This window comes from Pristiophorus japonicus, chromosome 16 (assembly GCF_044704955.1).
Source record: "Pristiophorus japonicus isolate sPriJap1 chromosome 16, sPriJap1.hap1, whole genome shotgun sequence".
Taxonomy (NCBI): Eukaryota; Metazoa; Chordata; class Chondrichthyes; family Pristiophoridae; genus Pristiophorus; species Pristiophorus japonicus.
Genome location: NC_091992.1, coordinates 112,967,986 through 112,984,377, shown reverse-complemented (window position 1 = coordinate 112,984,377; position 16,392 = coordinate 112,967,986). Strand labels below are relative to the sequence as shown.

The 16,392-nt window shown below is 46.8% G+C and overlaps 1 pseudogene; it reads right to left on the bottom strand.

The window, feature by feature from the left end:
* Nucleotides 1-2,718: 2,718 nt before the first annotated feature.
* LOC139227280 (U2 spliceosomal RNA) lies at nt 2,719-2,957 on the bottom strand (annotated as a pseudogene).
* Nucleotides 2,958-16,392: the final 13,435 nt, after the last annotated feature.

Genomic DNA, 16,392 nt, shown 5'->3' with positions numbered 1-16,392 from the left:
TTGACCTGGGGCTTCCACACCGCTGCTGTCTTCTGTAACAGCCCTCGAAGCAAGGCATGATGGATGCAGCCTCAGCATGAGACTTCCCGTCGGAGCTCGCCGAGCAGGCCAGCTCGGGAAGGCGAACATTGGCTTGTTTTGGCACATGGGATAAAATATTGTAAACCTGCTCCCCTTTTAGCTATTTGTCTTCCCCGGTCTCCTAAATGAAGGAAAATTGAGCAATTTGCACGTTGCTGGCTCTTTAGTGTGCTGTAAACTGTGTGAAGACATTTGAATAATTTAAGACGGTGGCAGGTTGGTGTTCCTTTGAGGAAGGTTGTAAGGATTGGCTGTGTACAGACTCACTGTGGGAGCCTGCTGTACAATACCACGCCTGACGTAAATCATCCTGTCACTCAGGCTCAAACATGTACTTAGTTCATCACAACAGAATACTTATTACAGACTACCTTTATAACCTGCTCTGTGATTCCCTCTCCTCTTATTTCATTAACCCTCTGTGTACGCACTTGTCTTTGCAGCACGATAGTTGCTAATCCTGTCAATCCGAACAGAGGGGAGTTTGTAGTCTGATGCCTGGTTCAGTGGCTGTGAAAACCGCAGCCTTTCCTCTTACTAAAACACACCCCTAAACTTTCTTATGTTATTCAGTCGTCATGGCGCGGGACATATCATCATTGCTCAACAATGCCAGTAGACGCAATGCCACTTTTTTTTTCAGCACCCCACATGCTAGAATCCCCCAAAAGGTTCAGAAGAGCACAGAACAGAACAGGTTTCTCAGCCAACAGTAGTAATATTTACATTAGGATACCTCGGTGGAGTTTTGAGGTGCGTGGCCATACCATGATACCATGAAAGGCATTAAAAGCTTTTGATTATACACATGCTATGTCAAAGTTGAGAGGCCGGAACCCGCACGTTATATCCTGTGAAACACAGGCATCTCTTTTAGTAATTTGTTGTCAGTTAAGCAAAGAGAAAGAGGATGCCAGGCCTGGGTGCAGTATGAAGAATGGTCCAATCCGGTGCAGCATTAGGACCCTTCATTGCAGTGTGACATTTGAAAATCTGATTCTACAGGGTTAATTCAATCATCCCCCATTCCCAGCGCCGGGCTCTGTTCAAAAGAGAAGATGAATGTGGAGATTAAGGCAACAGGGCCATAGCCCCAGCTCTGATCCATGAGCCTGGCTCAATGCTGGGAGTGTAGGCTCACTGACATTACCTTTACCCACTTGACCAGCTCCATTGGGCGGGCCATATTGTCTGCATGCCCGACACAAGATTCCCAAAGCAAGCGCTCTACTCGGAACTTCTACATGGCAAGCGAGCCCCAGATGGGCAGAGGAAACACTTCAAAGACACCCTCAAAGCCTCCTTGATAAAATGCAACATCCTCACCGACACCTGGGAATCCCTGGCCAAAGACCGCCCTGAGTGGAGGAAGAGCATCCGGGAGGGCACTGAGCACCTCGAGTCTCGGCGCCGAGAGCATGCAGAAATCAAGCGCAGACAGCGGAAGAAGCGTGCGGCAAACCAGACTCCCCACCCACCCCTTCCTCCAACCACTGTCTGTCTCACCTGTGACAGAGACTGTAATTCCAGTATTGGACTGTTCAGTCACGTGAGAACTCACTTTCAGAGTGGAAGCAAGTCTTCCTCAATTTCGAGGGACTGCCTATGATGATGATGACGGTAAGTATGAGGAATTCCTGCTGCCCTGTCTCACTGGAACCTGCAGTTATTTGTTTTACGCCGTACTCTTTAGTTAACAACAACAACTTGTATTTATATGACGCCTTTAACGTGGTAAAACATCCCAAGGCACTTCACAGGAGTGTTAGAAGACAACAAAAAAAATTTGACACTGAGCCACATAAGAAGAAATTATGGCAGATGACCAAAAGCTTGTCAAAGAGCTAGGTTTTAAGGAGTGTCTTAAAGGAGGAAAGAGAGGCGGAGAGGTTTAGGGAGAGAGTTCCAGAGCTTAGGGCCCAAACAGCTGAAGGCACGGCCACCGATGGTTGAGTCATTTTTCGCTTTAATCTTTTCACAGGCCTAATGCTACATTTAGGGATGTTCCTTTCGTCAATCCTGGCTGCACACTCAAAACGTCAAACTGTCTTTCCTCTTTCAGAGACTAATTTCCTACACTTCCTATGCTTTCATTTTGGGGTTAAACAAAACACACCTGGCAGTAAACTATATTTCTCTTTAAAATAACTGTTTTATTTGTTCCATCTACCAAATAAAAGATCACAGTTTCATGACATTCTGTGAATAATTTGTAAATGAAATAGATTGAATTCAACAAAAATTTGAAGAGCGTTTTACGGAATTAATAGAAAAAAAGAAAGACTTGCATTTATATAGCGCCTTTCACGACCTCAGGACATTGCAAAGTGCTTTACAGCCAATGTAGTACTTTTATAGTCACTGTTATAATGTAGGGAAACACATATTTACAATGACGCATGGCTGGAGGCAGTAATAAGGCTGAAATGTGTTTCAGATGACTTCATAGGCCTTACATGAACTATCTAAGAGCTAAATTAGTCTCAATAAATGGAAGCATGATTAAGTTGCCCTTGTTTTTTTTTTTTGAAATTCGTAGCCAATCGTTCCAATTCTTTGTCAAATCACAAACGCCAGAGGTCACCTTGCACACGCCAAGGATCACTCTGCGCCAATGCTCTTAGCCAAAAGGCCTAGAGCCACTGCACCGTTCCTGGAAGTACTGCAATACCAGGTTCGTGCCATGGAGGTGGATGGGTCAGGTCCCCCACACACCTCCGTGGAGGTGGATGGGTCAAGCCACGCCACCCACCTCCTGTTTCCAAAAAAGCAAGCATATACCTTCCTGATCCAGGGAGAACCACCTGGAGGTCATGGTGGCTACTCCCCTGTCAGGTCAGTTACGCATGATCTTAGCCAAAAGGCCGAGAAGCGATTGTTTTAGTTCGGATCTCATAGAAACATATAAAATTCTAACGGGATTGGACAGGTTAGATGCAGGAATAATGTTCCCGATGTTGGGGAAGTCCAGAACCAGGGGTCACAGTCTAAGGATAAGGGGTAAGCCATTTAGGACCGAGATGAGGAGAAACTTCTTCACTCAGAGAATTGTGAACCTGTGAAATTCTCTACCACAGAAAGTTGTTGAGACCAGTTCGTTAGATATATTCAAAAGGGAGTTAGATGTGGCCCTTACGGCTAAAGGGATCAAGGGGTATGGAGAGAAATCAGGAGTGGGGCACTGAAGTTGCATGATCAGCCATGATCATATTGGATGGTGGTGCAGGCTCGAAGGGCTGAATGGCCTATTCCTGCACCTATTTTCTATGTTTCTATATTTCTATGTAAACCTGTCTCCCCTGTCCAAGCGACAGACTTGTAGGCCTGGTTTTTCATGGGGCTAAGAGTCTGCTGCAAGGGTAAGGGAGATGGATTTAGCAGTATGAATGCTGGGAGCCAGCTCGTACACACCCGTAATCTGAGTCTAGCTGAGCGACTATAAAAGTGGCTATGATGGAAGTGGAAGCATGGCTGGAATTGCACGGATTTAACAATGTGAAAGGCTATTCCAGTGTCATCAGTGCGGGACACTGTTAGCAGAGAGCACATCGTGCCCGTGGAGCCACACCGCAGCAAGGAGGTGAACTCAACGTTGGTGGGCGTACAAAGCAAGATCGGCCGCCTGTTGTACATCCATCATCATCATCATAGGCAGTCCCTCGGAATCAAGGAAGACTAGCTTCCACTCTTAAAGTGAGTCCTTAGGTGGCTGAACAGTCCAATTTGAGAACCACAGTCTCTGTCACAGGTGGGACAGATAGTCGTTGAGCAAAGGGTGGGTGGGACTGGTTTGCCTCATGCTCTTTCCGCTGCCCACGCTTGATTTCTGCACACTCTCGACGACGAGGCTCGAGGTGCTCAGCGCCCTCCCAGATGTACTTCCTCCAGTTAGGGCGGAAGTGTGCATCCATTCGAGTGACGTCAACGGAAAGGAAAGTTGGACAACAGGCGACCCATTCGCTTCCACCCGTTTGTGCCCCTGCCGAAGTTGAATTTCTTCTAGGGAGGAGAGGAAAAAATTAGACTGGAAACCCCCTCAAGTATAAGCATATGATAATTAGCGGTAAAGAAAAAAAGAAAAAGAAAGCTTGCATTTATATAGCGCCTTTCACCACCACCAGACGTCTCAAAGCGCTTTACAACCAAAGAAGTACTTTTGGAGTGTAGTCACTGTTATAATGTAGGAAACGCAGTAGTCAATTTGTGCACAGCCAGCTCCCACAAACAGCAATGTGATAATGACAGATAATCTGTTTTTGTTATGTTGATTCAGGAATATATATTAATCAGGACACTGGGGATAACTCCCCTGCTTTTCTTCAGAATAGTGCCACGGGATCTTTTAAATCCACCTGAGAGAGTAGACGGAGCCTCAGTTTAACATCTCATCCAAAAGATGGTACCTCTGACAGTGCAGCACTGCACTGGGAGTGTCAGCCTAGATTTTTGTGTTCAAGTCCCTGGAGTGGGACTTGAACCCACAGCCTTCTGAACAGACAAGTAACGTTCAAAGAGACCTTACAGCAACCCGAACATCCAGATCTGTGCTGAGGTTTTGTGGACTTAGAGGTGGCTGGTAAAATGTGATTAAATTGCATGAATACTTTGAAGCTGCTTACTTGAAAGTTGCCATTCGCAGGATAAAACAAGACTTTTTTTCAAAATCAGGGAGGCCTGCGAATTAAAACGCAATGCCCTCTGTCCCCCATGTGTCTGACAGCCAGGGTGAATCTCGACAACACAACACAGCTTCTCAAGGCAACTGGGGATGGGTAATAAACACAGCCTTGCCAGTGTCACTCCCACTCTGAGAACAAATAAAAAAGAATAGCAGAGTGCTTTCGTGTGGTGACTCAAGCTCAGTAATTGCAATAAAATGCTTCCATCTCATGTCGACTGACATAAGAGTTTGAAATCCGCCAGGTTATTAACAATTAAAAATTTATGCCGTGTGTTCCTGACATAGTCACTTCCAGTTTGCCAACCAAAAGTTTGACAATGGGTAACACTCCCGGCTTCTTATGTCTATTGGATGTCATAGCAGCAGCCAGACAAGGAGCAGTGCCATCATCATTATGATTGTCTTATTTCAAGAATTACCCAACGCAGATATTCCCGCTGCTTTTAGTTATATATCACCATTATTAGGCTTGAGATTCCTATCGATGTTCGCCTCATGTGCTCCCGTGGTAAGGAATCCCTACTTTGAGGTTCCATTGCACATTTGACAATGAATGTTTGGCAGCTCCTTGCTTAGTGTCTTTACTGAATAACACACGCAAAAGGAGAAAGCATCAACAGAAATATTCAGGAATATTTCACGTGCACTGAAACTCTTTTTAGAGAATGCTCTGAATGACAATGAGAGGCAATGAAAACTCTGAGCATTAGCTGACCAGTGAAGTAAAATAGAATAATCAATGCAGTACAATGTGTTTCTCAATTCGCTGAGAAATTAATTTTAGAGATCCAAAACTATCATACCTTAAATAAAAATCGAATAAAGATTAAAGTTCAATATTGATCAAAAACAAATCATAACACAGTGCCAGCTGTGGCTCAGTGCGTAGCACACTCACCTCTGAGTCAGAAGGTTGTGGGTTCAAATCCCACTCTAGGGACTTGAGCACAAAAACCTAGGCTGACACTCCAGTGCAGTGCTGAGGGAGTGCTTCACTGTTGGATGAAATGCTAAACTGAGGCTCCGTTTGCTCTCTAGCTGGATGTAAAAGATCCCATGTGGCTATTTTGATAAAGAGTGAGGGAGTTATCTCTGGTCTCCTGGCCAAGATCTATCCCTCAATCAACATAACAAAAACTGATTATCTGGTCATTTTCAATTTGCTGTTTGTGGGAGCTTGCTGTGTTCAAATTGGCTGCCGTGTTTCCTACATTACAACAGTGACCGCACTTCAAAATTACTTCATTGGCTGTAAGTCATAATATAAATGCAAATCTCTCTTTCTTAAAGGCTAAATATTTTTAGTAAGAGTCACAGCAATGTTTCACTGATGCTTCAGAAGTGAAGGCTTCATTTGAGAGCCATATAGGTCAGGAAAACTCCAAGTCAATTTCTGATCTGAGTTGAGTTAGCTAAAGACCTGGGATTGTGTATTAAATATAAAAGCACATACAGCACCTATAATTACATCTGTTTATAAATATATTAATTTGACAACTAACATCAAAAGACTGATTTCAGAAAAATGAACTGCAGCAGACATGACATATGCTGCTGTATGAACTTACCCTGGTGTCAAATACAACACAGCTCGCGCTATAGGACTAAGCTATTTCTAGCTGCTTAACCTCCGTCTCCAAAACTCTCCAGCGCAACACCAATGTCCCTTTAAATGTAATAATCAGCATTACAGTACATGTTTTAAACTTTGCCCACTATCATAGAACCATAGAATCATAGAACGGTTCCAGCACTGATGGAGGCCATTCAGCCCGTCAAGCCCGTGCCGGCTCTTTGCAAGAGCACTTCAGCCAGTCCCACCTCCCCCCCGACCTTTCCCCGTAGCCCTGCCATTTTTTTTCCTTCTGGTACTTATCCAATTCCCTTTTGAAAGCCACAATTGAATCTGCCTCCTCCACCCTTTCAGGCACTGCATTCCAGATTCTAATCACTCGCTGCGTAAAAAAGCTTTTCCTCATGTCGCCTTTGGTTCTTTTGCCAATCACCTTAAATCTATGTCCTCTGGTTCTCCACCCTTCCGCCAATGGGAACAGTTTCTCTCTATCTACTCTATCCAGGCTCCTCATGATTTTGAACACCTCTATCAAATCTTCTTTCAATCTTCTCTGCTCTAAGGAGAACAACCCCAGCCTCTCCAGTCCATCCACGTAACTGAAGTCCCTCATCCCTGGATAAGGAGAACAACCCCAGCCTCTCCAGTCCATCCACGTAACTGAAGTCCCTCATCCCTGGATAAGGAGAACAACCCCAGCCTCTCCAGTCTATCCCCGTAACTGAAGTCCCTCATCCCTGGATAAGGAGAACAACCCCAGCCTCTCCAGTCCATCCACGTAACTGAAGTCCCTCATCCCTGGATAAGGAGAACAACCCCAGCCTCTCCAGTCTATCCCCGTAACTGAAGTCCCTCATCCCTGGATAAGGAGAACAACCCCAGCCTCTCCAGTCTATCCCCATAACTGAAGTCCCTCATCCCTGGATAAGGAGAACAACCCCAGCCTCTCCGGTCTATCCCCGTAACCGAAGTCCCTCGTCCCTGGAACCGGGTGGTAGAGGATCAGATGGCCATTATATATACCCCGTCCGACTTTCATTTCTGTTGACTTCAATACACAGCTAATTCAGGTGGTGGTGGGGGGGGGGGGGGGAGGTGGGGGGGTTGTACAATGGGCTACCGATGCCCTACCGGCCATCTTGCGCCTCATCGAATTTCACCACCACAAGCACCACGTGAAAAACTAGGAGTAAAGCTTATTGGACTGAAAGCTGGAAACATGATGGATGGTATAGCATGAACGCGATATCAAATTTCAACCTGAACAATGCAAATAGAGTACAGGCAAACCATGAGCAGCAATCAGCTGCCAAGGGCGAGGAGGATTATGGCAATGACAGGAGTTCCACAGGAGGATTAGGCACAACCACCAGGGAGGAATTGTCCCTCAATGTTTTTGGTATAGGATAGGTTTCCCTCTTCTCCCTGCTCCAAATCTTGGAACTGCCCGAACATTGATACATGGCTGCACCTCTGCTAACAGATCCCAGTAGGTGGCACCAGCATTACTAGGTCTGATCTTCTGCCTGTCAAAATTTCTTCTCAATACTAATTTTTGTGAGAAAAATAGATGTGAATAAAGAGATGGTGCCCGACGTGGAATATTGCCTTTTGTTCATTTACTGTTGCTTAAAATTAACGCGCAGAGAAAGTTTGACACAAACGTTCTTTCTTTCCTTTCACACGGAATGCTTTCCTAAAGAAAAATAGAACTAAACTGAATCCAGGGACAAAGACAAGGAACGACAAAAGGTAACACATCGGAGAGGTGCTTTGTGAGGGTTAATATGAATGGAGATTCACTACTGAATTTCAGGGAAAATATTGTACCCGTTTATAAATTTGTGACTTATTCCTCTTCTATTAACAATCTGAACAACTGATTCTCTTAACACAACACAAATCAGGGGCTGAAATTCACAGACCACTTTCCCATAAATCAGCTTTCTGACTTTTTGAAGGCAGATGTTCAGCAGTTGAACAATTAGATGGTGCGAAAAACGGAATATCGCCCAGACATGAACAGTTAAGCATTAAAATGCTCTTCACAATGTATGTGAGCTTGATAAACTACCAAACAATTTTTAACCGTTGCCCCGTACACATAAATCTCATCGCGCTAACCTCAATCTGAGTGCAGTTATACCACACCGTCGGCACGAGACTGGTAGCTGCAAAATATAAAGCACAGCTGGCAAATGGATCATCGGAGCACTTTTCAGACCTCACCACACTGGACTGCAGTCATACCCCACTTGATGCGAGTTTCGATCCAACGCGAGATGCCTCCCGGGGGGGTCTCACATCAGTTGGCTTCAGCGTGCGCAGGAGTCAGACTGGGACATGAATTGGGAAATGTACTGCCACTTTTACATCCTTGCACAACTTGGAGTGCTTCACATCAAAGTAAAGATTACAGTATAGCTGCAGCATTCATTCCCGAGTACTTTGTGAGTGTGGGAATATCACAGCGTTGACTTTTGCCTGAGTCTGTTGCTCCTGAGGTGAACCGGTGCTCTCCCTATAACTGCAACTCATGCTCTGAATACAGTACTCACTATTGACTTGAGAACATATCAGCACAAAGGCTTTGCTTTCTAGTTCCACATTTATCCCTAGTTTTACAAGTCAGTACCAGTGTTTAGTTCTTGACTGGCTCAGAGGCTTGTTAGGTAGATTTGTTCACTGAGGCCTGGAATACATTGAAGTGCTGCTTTCACCGCTAAAGAAAGCTGGAGATTGATTTTGCCAATCAGGTCATTCCAATTTATCTTTCCTTTTACTTTTCTAACATCAAATCAAGAAATAAAAAATAAATTTCAAATGTCACAATTATTTTAGAAATGGAAGATAAAAATACATATTTATATGTGGTAATTTGTGCTCTACCATCCATATTAAAATTCTGAATAATAAGGTTCCCACAACTCAGTGGTTAACATTTGACTCACGTTTCTGAACTTCTTTGCAGTTATCAAATATGAACAACTGGTTATTAACAAATGGAACACATTCTGAATCTTGGTAAAAGTTTGAATCAGCTGATCCTGTTCCAAATTACGAGGGGTTTGATAGTGTAGATGGGGAGAAATTCTTTCCACTGGCAGCAGGGTCAGTGACCAGAGGCCTCAGCCTTTGGAGGCAGTTCAGAGAAGGTTCACTAAGTTGATTCCGAGGATGAGGGGGTTGATTTATGAGGAAAGATTGAATAGGCTGGGCCTCTACTCATTGGAGTTCAGAAGAATGAGAGGTGATCTTATTGAAACGTATAAGATTATGAGAGGGCTTGACAAGGTGGATGCAGAGAGGATGTTTCCACTGATGGGGGAGACTAGAACTAGAGGGCACGATCTTAGAATAAGGGGCCGCCCATTTAAAACAGAGATGAGGAGGAATTTCTTCTCTCAGAGGGTTGTAAATCTGTGGAATTCACTGCCTCAGAGAGCTGTGGAAGCTGGGACATTGATTAAATTTAAGACAGAAATAGACAGTTTCTTAAACGATAAGGGGTTAAGGGGAGCGGGCGGGGAAGTGGACCTGAGTCCATGATCAGATCAGCCATGATCGTATTAAATGGTGGAGCAGGCTCGAAGGGCTGTATGGCCTACTCCTGTTCCTATTTCTTATGTTCTTATGTTGAAGATAATTGGCAAAAAACCAGGGGGGAGATGAGGAGAATTTTTTTTAACGCAGCGAGTTGTTATGATCTGGAACGCACGGCCTGAAAGGATGGTGGAAACAGATTCAATAATAACTCTCACAAAGGAATTGTATATATTCAGGAAAAACAAAAATATGCAGAGCTATGGGGAAAGAGCAGGGTCTCATTGGATAGCTCTCTCAAAGAGTTGGCACAGGCAAAATGGGCCGAATGGTCTCCCTATGTGCTGTATTCTACTGAATGGTCTCCAGTATAAGGTGAGAGAACCAGAATACCCAACAGCAGCAAAGACTACAAGGGTCTAGTCCCATCCCTGTCGAGCTGCTGTCAAAAGGACCTCAGTTCCGAACTCAGCTGATTAACACCATGAAAACCGTTGACTGCGGAAGGATTCAGGAGGGGAGGAGGGAGATAAATTTTCCCTTGCAGTGGTACCCTCAAAAGATTTGATTCATAGGAAGGTGGTATTGAAGGTGGGGGCTGAAGGATCAGCTAGAAGGGATTGGCAGGTAAAATGCACAGTAGCTGAGTGAGAGATTCTTTCAGTCGACCACAGTGAGAGGGCAGTCGCAGAAGAGGCGAAAAGCATAAGTGATGCAAACGGGCTGGAAACTGGGGTACTTGACTAGGTAAGTTGTTGGAGACAGAGTGGAGAGTAAGGAGACTGCTGCTGGGCCTCTGTAAGGGGCACCTTAGGGCAGTTACTGGCCCATCGCCACCTCCCACTAGGCAGCTCTGGGAAGCGGCCATAAAACAGGCAGAAAGACGTGATGAAGTCCCCAGGACCTGCCCCCCACCCCCCATCACCATTTGCAGACAGCGGGCAGGGAAGAAGCGAGCAGCAGCGTTCCTGGTGGGGCGAGCAGCGTGCGGTGGCCCGGCCCGAAAATTGGCACGGTCCCGCCCTGCAAGACCATCAGCAGGCCGGGGCCATTGGAGGGAGCAGTGTGTGGCGGCATACCACTGCAGGGAGCAGCGCGTGCTGCTGCAGGAGGGCGACGGCTGCGAAGCCAGGTCGCTGATTGAAGTGTGGGCAGGCTAGAGTTTGTAGAGCGAAGTGACCGGGGCCCAGGAGAGGCGGGAGTTTGGGGCTCAGAAGAGGCGAGGGCCCTGGGGCAATAAGGGCCAGCCCACACTGCGATATGTGTGCGCGCTGGGTCCGTGCAGCAGAGCTGGTCTCCAGTCATCTTGGTTAACCCTTGCCGCTGGACCAAGACCTAGCTCTGTCGAGCCCGTGTGGTGGCTGGTGTGCAACGGTCACCACGCGTTAAAAAAATCCACGCACAGCATCTTCCACCCTTCAAGATGTAGTTCAGAACCTGGAATGTCAAGTCCTTCATTGAAACACCTGAGAACTCATCCCTTTTTGGCGTGGAAGCAAGACATCCTTGCTTCGTGGGATCACCTATGATGATGATCCCGGTGGGAAACCCTGGTCGGGATGACAGCCTTCCCCTTTTCCCATCGTTTCTGCTGCGATCTCGAATGTTGGGAGGAAAATGCTCCCCTTCATCAGAAAGCGTGTGGGCTTACTGACCAGTGCCAACTGGCCATTGAACTCCCGATAAACCAGCAAAAACAACAACAACTTGTATTTATATGGCACCTTTAAAGTAGTAAAACATCCCAAGGTGCTTCATGGGAGTGTTCTCAGACAAAAAAAATACATTTGACACTGAGCCGCATAAGAAGAAATAATAGCAGGTGACCAAAAGTTTGGTCAAAGAAATCCCTAGACATGGGACATGCTTTCAGGAAGCATCATCATAGGCAGTCCCTCGGGATCAAGGAAGACTTGCTTCCACTCTTCGCATGAGTTCTTAGGTGGCTGTACAGTCCAATACGAGAACCACAGTTTCTGTCACAGGTGGGTCAGATAGTCGTTGAGGGAAAGGGTGGGCAGGGAGTCTGGTTTACCGCACGCTCCTTCCGCTGCCTGCGCTTGATTTCTGCATGCTCTCGGCGACGATACTCGAGGAGCTCAGCACCCTCCCGGATGCACTTCCTCCACTTAGGGCGGTCTATGGCCAAGGACTCCCAGGTGTCAGTGGGGATGTCGCACTTTATCAGGGAGGCTTTGAGGGTGTCCTTGTAATATTTCCTCAGCCCGCCTTTGGCTCGTTTGCCGTGGACGAGTTCCGTGTAGAGCGCTTGCTTTGGAAGTCTCGTGTCTGGCATGTGAACTATGTGGCCTGCCCAACAGAGCTGATCAAGTGTGGTCAGTGCTTCAATGCTGGGGATGTTGGCCTGGACGAGGACGCTAATGTTTGTGCGTCTGTCCTCCCAGGGGATTTGCAGAATCTTGCGGAGACATCGCTGGTGGTATTTCTCCAGTGACTTGAGGTGTCTACTGTACATGGTCCACGTCTCTGGGCCATACAGGAGGGCGGGTATTACGACGGCCCTGTAGACCACGAGCTTGGTGACAGTTTTGAGAGACTGATCTTCAAACACTCTTTTCCTCAGGCGGCTGAAGGCTGCATTGGCGCACTGGAGGTGGTGTTGGATCTCATCATCAATGCCTGCTCTTGTTGATAGGAGGCTCCCGAGATAGGAGAAGTGGTCCACGTTGTCCAGGGCCACGCCGTGGATCTTGATGTTTGGGGGGCAGTGCTGTGCGGCGAGGACAGGCTGGTGTAGGACCGTTGTCTTACAGATGTTTAGCGTAAGGCCCATGCTTTCATTCGCCTCGGTAAATACGTCGACTATGTCCTGAAGTTCAGCCTCTGTGTGTGCACAGACGCAGGCATCGTCCGCGTACTGTAACTCGATGACAGAGGCTGGAGTGGTCTTGGACCTGGCCTGGAGACGGCGAAGGTTGAACAGCTTCCCACTGGTTCTGTAGGTTAGCTCCACTCCAGCGGCTAGCTTATCAACCGTGAGGTGGAGCATAGCAGTGACGAAGATTGAGAAGAGGGTTGGGGCGATGACGCAGCCCTGCTTGACCCCGGTCCAGACATGAATTGGGTCTGTGATGGATCCGTTGGTAAGGATCACGGCCTGCATGTCGTCGTGGAGCAGGCGGAGTATGGTGACGTACTTTTGGGGGCATCCGAAATGGAGGAGGACGCTCCATAGACCCTCGCGGTTGACAGTGTCAAAGGCCTTTGTGAGGTCGAAGAAGGCCATGTATAAGGGCTGGCGCTGTTCCCTGCATTTTTCCTGCAGCTGTCGCGCTGCAAAAATCATGTCCGTTGTGCCCCGGAAGGGACGAAATCTGCACTGCCACTTCGGGAGGAGCTCCTCGGCCACAGAGAGAAGACGGTTGAGGAGGACTCTAGCGACAACTTTCCCAGTGGTTGATAGCAGGGAGATTCCTCTGTAGTTGCCGCAGTCGGACTTGTCCCCTTTTTTAAAGATGGTCACGATCGCTGCATCTCTAAGATCTCCCGGCATGCTCTCCTCCTTCCAGATGAGAGAGATGAAGTTGTGTATTCGCGCCAGTAGTGCCTCTCCGCCATACTTCAGCGCCTCAGCAGGGATTCCATCCGCTCCCGTAGCCTTGTTTTCATGCTTTCAGGAAACAAAGTAGCCACAAATGCAGACTCCGTTATTATAATTCACCTCATCTAATTCTCTGCCATAAGCTCACCTCGTGGGCTAACATGCAAAGTGAACAGGGGGGAGCAGTGGCTCCACATTGTCTGCAGCGGTTCAAGGAGAAGGCCCACCCTCACCTGCTCAGGATGGCCGATAAATGCGGCCTTGTCAACGTGGCCCACATCCTGAGAACAACTCATTCAAAACAAGATCATTAAAAGCCTGAATTTCAGTTGTTTGTGGTTGGAAATCTGACAAGCAAAACGTAGAAAAAAAACACCACATTGCCCAATACAGTTAGTGCTAAATTGATACTCTGCTGCAGGATTTCCTGTTTGAAAATCTAAAGTACTCCCCCAATGGCTCAGCAGGTTTAAGTGGTGAGTAGCTGAGTTATACTGATCAAGAAGGTCTCACGCCCAACTCTCTGAGTTCATCATCGTAGGTGGTCCCTCGAACAAGGGTGACCGCTTCCACACCAAAAGCGATGAGTTCATGGATGTTTCAATGAAGGTCACGATATTCCAGTCCTGAGCTCCAATTGAGAGAGTGGAAGATGCCTGTGTGTGGATTTTTTTAACGTGTGGTGACCGTTGCACACCAGCCACCACACGGGCTTGACAGAGCTCGGCCTTTATCCAGTGGCAAGGGTTAACCAGGACGACTGGAGACCTGCTCTGCTGCATGGACCTAGTGCGCACACAAATCGCAGTGTGCTTTGTGCTTTTGTGTTTTAGTTAGCTAACCTCAGCAAGGGTGGCAGTCGGGGAAATCTCAATTGGTCTTCGTACCACTGGATTCGGGAGAAGAAAAAACACGCAGCATTCTGACTCTTGGCGAAGTGCAGTTCCGCAGTGGCAGAGGTCCTCCAGTGCCTCACACATGTGCCCACCCTTTAGGCATGACATTGAGGGGGTCATGTTAATCCCACCCCACATCTCCGATGCAGACCAGATAGGCCACCTGTTTTCACACACGGCCCGATTTTACATTCCATGACTTCAGTTTCCCACCTGGTGGGTGAGGTTAAAATGGGCCCCTGGGTACTGGGTGGCTGTTCAACCCTGGAGGGCATCGCAGTCCAACCAAATGCCGCTGTCATCAGATGCCGCCCTTGATCAACTAATTCAGCACACACTGAACCTGTGACCTACAGTGAGCATACCAAAGTGCTACACCCAATGGCGCCTTTAATCATAGGAGTCTCTCTGTGGAGCATTAGGTGTGGACCCTCGTCAGACACATAAATGATGTTTCCGTTAATTCGTGCATATCACAAATTGATGATACTAACTGATCTGGGTGTTCTGATTTAGGATTTACCTACCAATGAGGAATATCATCAAATTCAAACAGGATGAAGCAGAGAGTAAGGAACATAAATCCGAACTGACAGGAAGTTGTCTGGGATTCATGGGCTGAGATACAACAACAAAAACAACTTGTATTTATATAGCGCCTTTAACGTAGTAAAACATCCCAAGGCGCTTCACAGGAGTGTTATAAAACAAAACAAATAAATTTGACACCGAGCCACAATGGAAGAAATTACAGCAGATGACCAAAAGCTTGGTCAAAGAGGTAGTTTTGAAGGAGCGTCTTAAAGGATGAAAGAGAGGTAGAGAGGCACAGAGGTTTAGGCAGGGAGTTCCAGAGCTTGGGGCCCAGGCAGCTGAAGGCACGGCCACCAATGGTTGAGCAGTTATAATCAGGGATGCTCAAGAGAGCAGAATTTGAGAAGCGCAGACATCTCGGGGGGTTGTGGAGCTGGAGGAGATTACAGAGATAGGGAGGGGCGAGGACATGGAGGAATTTGTAAACAAGGATGAGAAGTTTTAAATCGAGGCGTTGCTTTACTGGGTGCCAATGTAGGTCAGCGAGCACAGGGGTGATGGGTGAGCGGGACTTGGTGCGGGTTAGGACACGGGTTAGCCGACTTTTGGATCACCTCAAATTTATGTAGGTTAGAATGTAGGCTAGATGCCACGGCTTATGAGCTGCACGTGGTCCAAAAACCAGAACTTATTGAATCTGCTTTCACCACCCTTTAAGGCAGTGCGTTCAGATCATAACAACTTGCCGCCTTAAAAAATTTCTCCTCATCTATCCCTGGATCTCTTACCAATTATCTTCAACTCGAGCATTGAACTACTGGTGGGAGTTGCAATTTTTATTTTCTCAAAACATTTGGGGTGAAACACAGATATTTTAATAGGAAGGAGTTAAGTTTATGCTGAAGGGCATGCAAAAAAAGAATATCGTGTTTCACCAGCTAAATTCTGAAAAGACTGAATCCAAGTAAAACCCTTTTAACATATCCCACATTTACCTCCATCCATTTGTTGTTCTATAAGCATTATGCTGGGAAACTGCTAGCCTAGGACTCCCCTCCCTCTGGCCACATTGCCACTGAGCTTGTTTGGGACAGGCCAAGGCTCCAGCCTGAACAAAGCCCGACAGGAACGGTCAGGGTCCTGGTCGAATTCCTTGTCCTGCTGCTGTACGTTTGGGTGTGCATCGGAAAGGACAGAACATTTTCAACATTGAGTGTCCAGAAACTGTAAAATGGAAGTCCGATTGAAAAATTGACAGGAAGCGGATCAGTGTAAATACAATACTGGCAAGGCAATCAAATTTTCTGTATTTAAGAAAAATACTCAGCCCATTTAAAACTGAGATGAGGAGAAATTTCTTCTCTCAGAGGGTTGTGGATCTGTGGAATTCGCTGCCTCAGAGAGCTGTGGAAGCTGGGACATTGAATAAATTTAAGACAGAAATAGACAGTTTCTTAAACGATAAGGGGATAAGGGGTTATGGAGAGCGAGCAGGGAAGTGGACCTGAGTCCATGATGGGAT